Source organism: Triticum aestivum, chromosome 2B (genome assembly GCF_018294505.1).
Source record: "Triticum aestivum cultivar Chinese Spring chromosome 2B, IWGSC CS RefSeq v2.1, whole genome shotgun sequence".
Lineage (NCBI taxonomy): Eukaryota > Viridiplantae > Streptophyta > Magnoliopsida > Poales > Poaceae > Triticum > Triticum aestivum.
Window position 1 is genome coordinate 235,189,932 of NC_057798.1, and position 7,254 is coordinate 235,197,185.

Here is a 7,254-nt window from a genome sequence, read left to right on the forward strand (position 1 = left end):
GTCTGAGTCGGTGGGGTTTGAGGTGGATGTTGGTCGTTGATGTGATCGGCGTGATATTTGTGTACTGTCTCGCTCCCGCGGTGTTGCGATAGAGAGATGCACGGCCCGACATGTACAAGTGGACACTCTTTGCTTGGCTTCCCGATGATCCCACATTCTCTCCTCTCAACTAGTTGGACTAGTAGTATGTGAGGAGCCCACCACGTGAAATTTTAAGAGTAGACACTGTCATTTCCCTTCAAGCGCAAATTGCTCCATCCAGACAAGCTCTCTGGTGAGGTCAGGATCGCGTTCCGTTTTTAGTCTCCTAAACGGAGGTACGAAGAAATATCCAAGTGACTCATCATAGCACTATGATTTGATTTGATAATCTTGATTTCCGGGGAAAACAAAAATGTAGTAGTCTATCCTGGTCCGGAAAAAAGCATAGAAAATTCATAGCGTTCGGTCTCCGTCTGGTAGGGATTTAAAACAAAAAACAAGTAGAAATCATCAACTGGCAGTTGGCACTGGGTTAATAGGTTAGTTCTCGAAAATGATATAAAATGGTATATAAAGCATCAACCCCCTCAACCGCCGACCCCCTCAACAGCGTCACCGCTGCAGCTACCGACCAGAGACCCCGACGATGCCTAGGGCATCGTCTCAGTCTTTCTGCGCCCAGGACAGGGTTGAGGAGCTCCGAGCCAAGTACCACTGCCCCCTTGAGTGCATCGCACGCCTCGCCGGTGACCCGCATGCAAATTCACCACCGTCGTCCACCTGCTGCTCACCGAAGTACTCCGATTCTGTGGCGTCATCATTGTCGACATCGTCCCCATAGCCTGAGTTCTCCCTTGAGCTGATGCAGCTCGTCATCCTCCGTATTGCTTGCCGGTCTAGTCTGATTTGTGTCCACACATCAATTTCCGACTAGGGACCATCTAGGACGTATTATACAATGTAAGATCTCATAGACAAGTCACGTATTTCCCAACAACCATCATCGATCGTTAGGGCAGCAGGCAAGACGCTGCCCTCGCCGGGGTGCGGCAGAGAGCGCCACCGAGCTCCCTCACCATCCTGTGCGCAACACGAAAAATCGTCAAAGCAAATGGAAGGCAATAAGCCAATCGATTCCGCGGTTGGTTTGTCGCTTCATTGGGGCTCGGGCCGGCGGCTGCAGCGGCGGCGCCATTGAGGGGTTCTGCGGTGTTAGAGACGTGATGGTCCAAGTCGCTAGGGTTTGAGGTCGACGTCGATCGTTGATGTGACCGGCGTGCTATTTGTCTACTGTCTCGCTCCTATGGTGTTGCGACAAAGAGATGAACGGCCCAGCATGTACAAGTGCACACTCTCTGCTTGGCTTCCCGAGGATCCCACATTCTCTCCTCTAGGATTCAACGAGACACTACAAAAGGTGTCCCCTTTTTTTAGTTCTCTTTTATAAACCAAACTAGTGATAAAACAAGAAACTAAAGGATTCAATTGCAAGATCTAAAGATATACCTTCAAGCACTTGATAACCCACAAGTATAGGGGATCGCAACAGCTTTCGAGGGTAGAGTATTCAACCCAAATTTATTGATTCGACACAAGGGGAGCCAAAGAATATTCTCAAGTATTAGCAGCTGAGTTGTCAATTCAACCACACCTGGAAACTTAGTATCTGCAGCAAAGTGTTGAGTAGCAAAGTAATATGATAGTGGTGGTAACGGTAACAAAAGTAAAGACAGCAAAAGTAATGTTTTTTGGTATTTTGTAGTGATTGTAACAGTAGCAACGGAAAAGTAAATAAGCGAAGACCAGTATATGGAAAGCTCGTAGGCACCGGATCAGTGATGGATAATTATGCCGAATGGGTTTCATCATGTATCAGTCATAACATAGGGTGACACAGAACTAGCTCCAGTTCATCAATCTAATGTAGGCATGTATTCCGAATATAGTCATACGTGCTTATGGAAAAGAACTTGCATGACATCTTTTGTCCTACCCTCCCATGGCAGCGGGGTCCTAATGGAAACTGAGGGATATTAAGGCCTCCTTTTAATAGAGAACCGGAACAAAGAATTAGCACATAGTGAATACATGAACTCCTCAAACTATGGTCATCACCGAGAGTGGTCCCGATTATTGTCCCTTCGGGGTTGCCGGATCATAACACATAGTAGGTGACTATAGACTTGCAAGATAGGATCAAGAACTCACATATATTCATGAAAACATAATAGGTTCAGATCTGAATTCATAGCACTCGGGCCCTAGTGACAAGCATTAAGAATAGCAAAGTCATAGCAATGTCAATCTCAGAACATAGTGGATACTAGGGATCAAACCCTAACAAAACTAACATCACCGTCCAGCAAGCCTACGATGGAATTACTCATGCACGGCGGTGAGCATCATGAAATTGGTGATGGAGGATGGTTGATGATGACGACAGTGACGAATCCCCCTCTCCGGAGCCCCGAACGGACTCCAAATCAGCCCTCCCGAGAGAGATTAGGGCTTGGCGGCGGCTCCGTATCATAAAATGCGATGATTTCTTCTCTCTAATTTTTTTCTCCCCGAAAGCCAATATATGGAGTTGGAGTTGGCGTCGGGAGGTGTCCAGGGGGCCCACTAGATAGGGGGCGCTCCCAGGAGGGGGGCGCGCCCCCACCCTCGTGGACAGGGTGTGGGCCCCTTGGTCTTCATCTTTGACGAGGATTTTTTATTATTTTTTATAAGACATCCCGTGGAGTTTCAGGTCATTCCGAGAACTTTTGTTTTCTGCACATAAAACAACATCATGGCAATTCTGCTGAAAACAGCGTCAGTCCGGGTTAGTTCCGTTCAAATCATACAAGTTAGAGTCCAAAACAAGGGCAAAAGTGTTTGGAAAAGTAGATACGACGGAGACGTATCAACTCCCCCAAGCTTAAACCCTTGCTTGTCCTCGAGCAATTCAGTTGACAAACTGAAAGAGAAAAAGAAAAACTCTTACAAACTCTGTTTGCTCTTGTTGTTGTAACTATGTCAAGCCAGCATTCAGGTTTTCAGCAAAGATCATAACTAACCACATTTGCAATAACTCCTAGGTCTCATGTTTACTCATATTAATAACATAATCAGCTAGCAAGCCATAATAATAAATCTCGGATGACAACACTTTCTAACAATAATCATAATATGATATAACAAGATGGTATCTCGCTAGCCCTTTCTGAGACCACAAAACATAAATGCAGAGCACCTTCAAAGATCAAGGACTGACTAGACATTGTAATTCATGGTAAAAGAGATCCAATCATAGTCATACCCGATATAAATTAACAGTAAGGAATGCAAATGACAGCTGTGCTCTCCAGCTAGTGCTTTTAATAAGAAGGTGATGACTCAACATAAAAGTAAATAGATAGGCCCTTCACAGAGGGAAGCAGGGATTTGTAGAGGTGCCAGAGCTCGGTTTTGAAATAGAGATAAATAATATATTGAGCGGCATACTTTCATTGTCAACATAACAACTAAGAGATGACGATATCTTCCATGCTAAACAAATTATAGGCGGTTCCCAAACAGAATGGTAAAGTTTATACTCCCCCTCCTCCACAAGCATCAATCCATGGCTTGCTCGAAACAATGAGTGCCTCCAACATTCAACGGGTCCCAGGGGGAGTTTTGTTTGCAATTATTTTGATTTAGTTTGCATAAAGCATGGGACCGGGCATCCTGGTGACCAGCCATTTTCTCGTGAGTGAGGAGCGGAGTCCATTCCTCTTGAGAATAACCCGCCTAAGACGGAAGATAAGGGAAGCCCTAGTTGATATATGAGCTATTCGAGCATGCAAAACAGAATGTTTATTTGAAGGTTTAGAGTTTGGCACATACAAATTTACTTGGAACGGCAGGTAGATACCGTATATAGGAAGGTATGGTGGACTCATATGGAATAACTTTGGGGTTTAAGGGATTGGATGCACAAGCAGTATTCCTACTTAGTACAAGTGAAGGCTAGCAAAAGACTGGGAAGCGACCAACTAGAGAGCGACAACAGTCATGAACATGCATTAAAATTAATAAACATTGAATACAAGCATGAGTAGGATATAATCCACCATGAACATAAATATCGTGAAGGCTATGTTGATTTGTTTCAACTACATGCGTGAACATGTGCCAAGTCAAGTCACCTAAATCATTCAAAGGAGGATACCACCCCATCATACCATATCACAACTATTTTAATAACATGTTGGCATGCAAGGTAAACCATTATAACTCATAGCTAATCAAGCATGGCACAAGCAACTATGATCTCTAATTGTCATTGCAAACATGTTTATTCATAATAAGCTGAATCAAGAACGATGAACTCATCATATTTACAAAAACAAAAGAGGTCGAGTTCATACCAACTTTTATCATCTCAATCAGTCCATCATATATCATCATAATTGCCTTTCACTTGCATGATCGAACGATGTGAATAATAATAAGAGTGCACGTGCATTGGACTAAGCTGGAATCTGCGAGCATTCAACAAACAGGAGAAGACAAGGCAATATGGGCTCTTGGTTAAATCAACAATGATGCATATACGAGCCACTTCAACAATTTAATCATGGTCTTCTCCTACTGACCCCCAAAGAAAAGGAAAGAAATAAAAACTATTTACACGGGAAAGCTCCCAACAAGCAAAAGAAGAACGGGATATATTTTTGGGTTTTTTTAATTACTACAGCAAAGAAATAAACTACTACTAATTTTTTGTTTTTCTTAAGGTTTATTAAACACAAAAGAATAAAGCAGGAAAAAGAAAATAAACTAGCATGGATATTACAGTGAAAGAGTATGAGCACCGACATCTAGCAATGAGTGTGTGTGAACATAAATGTAATGTCAGTGAGAAATACGTACTCCCCCAAGCTTAGGCTTTTGGCCTAAGTTGGTCTATTGCCAGGGATAGCCTGGCGGATACCCGTAGGTGTAGCTGGGGTCATACTGCGACGAAGAATAGTTGGGATCATACTGTGATGAAGAGGACTCTGACTGCCACTGGCTGGCAACCGCCTCCAGATCCCAAGTATAAACAGACTGTCGTGGAGGCTCATCTTGTGGTTCCGGTTCCGGGGCTGGTGCAGGATTCCGATAGGATTGAACGGCCGCACACGGAAAGAGGTGAGGACCTGCAGACAAATTAAACAAAGAAGGAGCAGGCAAAGTAATAGTCTCAGGGTGATGTTTATCTAAGTACAATTTATATTTGAGCTCTCCTTCACGACTCTTAACAAGAAAGTCATGCGCTAGCATACTCTTATAATCTAAATAAGCACTGGGCAACGATGTTTCTTCTTTCTCCAAATGCCTAATAGGTATGCTAAAGTATTCAGCTAGGCGTGAAGCATAAATGCCTCCAAAGATGGGGCCCTTAGTGCGGTTCAAACTTAACCGTCTAGCAATAATTCTGCCCATACTAACAAAGTTGTTGCAGTATAAACCATGGAACAAAATGATAATATCAGGAACACTAAGGTTTCCACAGTTCTCGCGTCCAATCAAGCAACGACTAGCAAATAAGGCAAAGTAGCGTAAAACAGGAAAATGTATGCTAGTAATCCTTGCATCAGAAACCTTCGTGGTTTCTCCCACAGTGATAGTGTTAATAAAAGCTTCTACTTCATTACGGTGTGGTTCATCCAAGGTACTCTCAAAGGGTATTTTGCAAACCTCGCAAAATTCAGCTAATGGCATCTTCTTAACAACGTCATATAAATAAAACTCTACTGATGGAGGTGATTTCTTAGGGAAAAAGTAGAAGTTTTGCACAAAAGTATTTGTGAGTAAGAGATACTGATGACGTTGGTCGCGGAGGAAGTCGGTAAGGCCGGCGTTCTCAATTAATAGATAGAAATCCTCATAAATCCTGGCTCTCCTCAAGAAGTCATAGGAAGGCCATTCACACGGTCGGACCTCCGTGATACGAGGCAAATTATATTTGGGCTTCTGCTCTTCTTCCTTTTGTTTTCCCTTCGAGCTTCGGCTCGACGAGCCCCTCAAAAGTCTCTTCATTGTTTTCTGAAATAATCTGAAATTTTTAGTAACTTCAAATAAAAGTGAACCAACTTCAATAAAATTGATAGCAACTACTCCTACAAGTGCCTAGAGCCTATATCAAGCATTAGAACTACTTTGAACCATATAAATTTGACATGCAAGCTCAAGAACATGGTCACCTATGCAGCACAAATTTGCAAAGAATAAAGCACTAGAACAAAAACTAATTGGACCAGTGGAGGAGTCACATACCAAGGAACAATCTCCCCAAGCAGCTTTGCGAGAGGTGCTTTGAGCAAGGAGATCGAAAATCACAGCAAAAGTGGCTGGAACTCGTGCTTGAGTTGGTTTTTGGGGTTTGTATGAGGCAGAGGAAGAAGATGGGTGCAGGGATAAGTGGAGGAGGGCCACCGAGGGCCCACGAGGTAAGGGGGCGTGCCTAGGGGGGTAGGGCGCGCCCTCCAGCCTCGTGGCCAGGTGGCAGCTCCCCCCGCGGTGATTTTTGCACTATAAATCCTCAAATATTCCCGAAAAAATCATATTAAATTGGCATGGCATTCTGAGGACTTTTATTTTTGGGATATTTTTATATTGCACAGATAAGTCAGGAGACAGACAGAAAAATACTATTTTACTTTATTTCTACTAAATAACAGAAAATATAAAGAGGGTACAGAAGGTTGTGCTTCCAGTTTCATCCTTCTCATGATCATCAAAAGGAATCCACTAACAAGGTTGATCAAGTCTTGTTAACAAACTCATTCCGAATAACATGGAACCAGAGAAATTTCGAATGACACTATGTTACCTCAACGGGGATATGGACATCCCCAATAATAAGTATATCATATGTCTTCTTGACAGTAGGAAGAGGAAATTCAAAACCTCCAAATATAATCGATGGAATTTTTCCAATAGAGTTGATACTATGAACTTGGGGTTGTTTCCTCGGAAAGTGTACCATGTGCTCACTACCATTAACATGAAAAGCGGCATTGCCTTTGTTGCAATCAATAACAGCCCCTTCAGTATTAAGGAAAGGTCTTCCAAGAATAATAGACATACTATCATCCTAGGGAATATCAAGAATAACAAAGTCCGTTAAAATAGTAACGTTTGCAACCACAACAGGCAAATCCTCACAAATACCGACAGGTATAGCAGTTGATTTATCAGCCATTTGCAAAGATATTTCTGTAGGTGTCAACTTATTCAAATCAAGTCTACGATATAAAG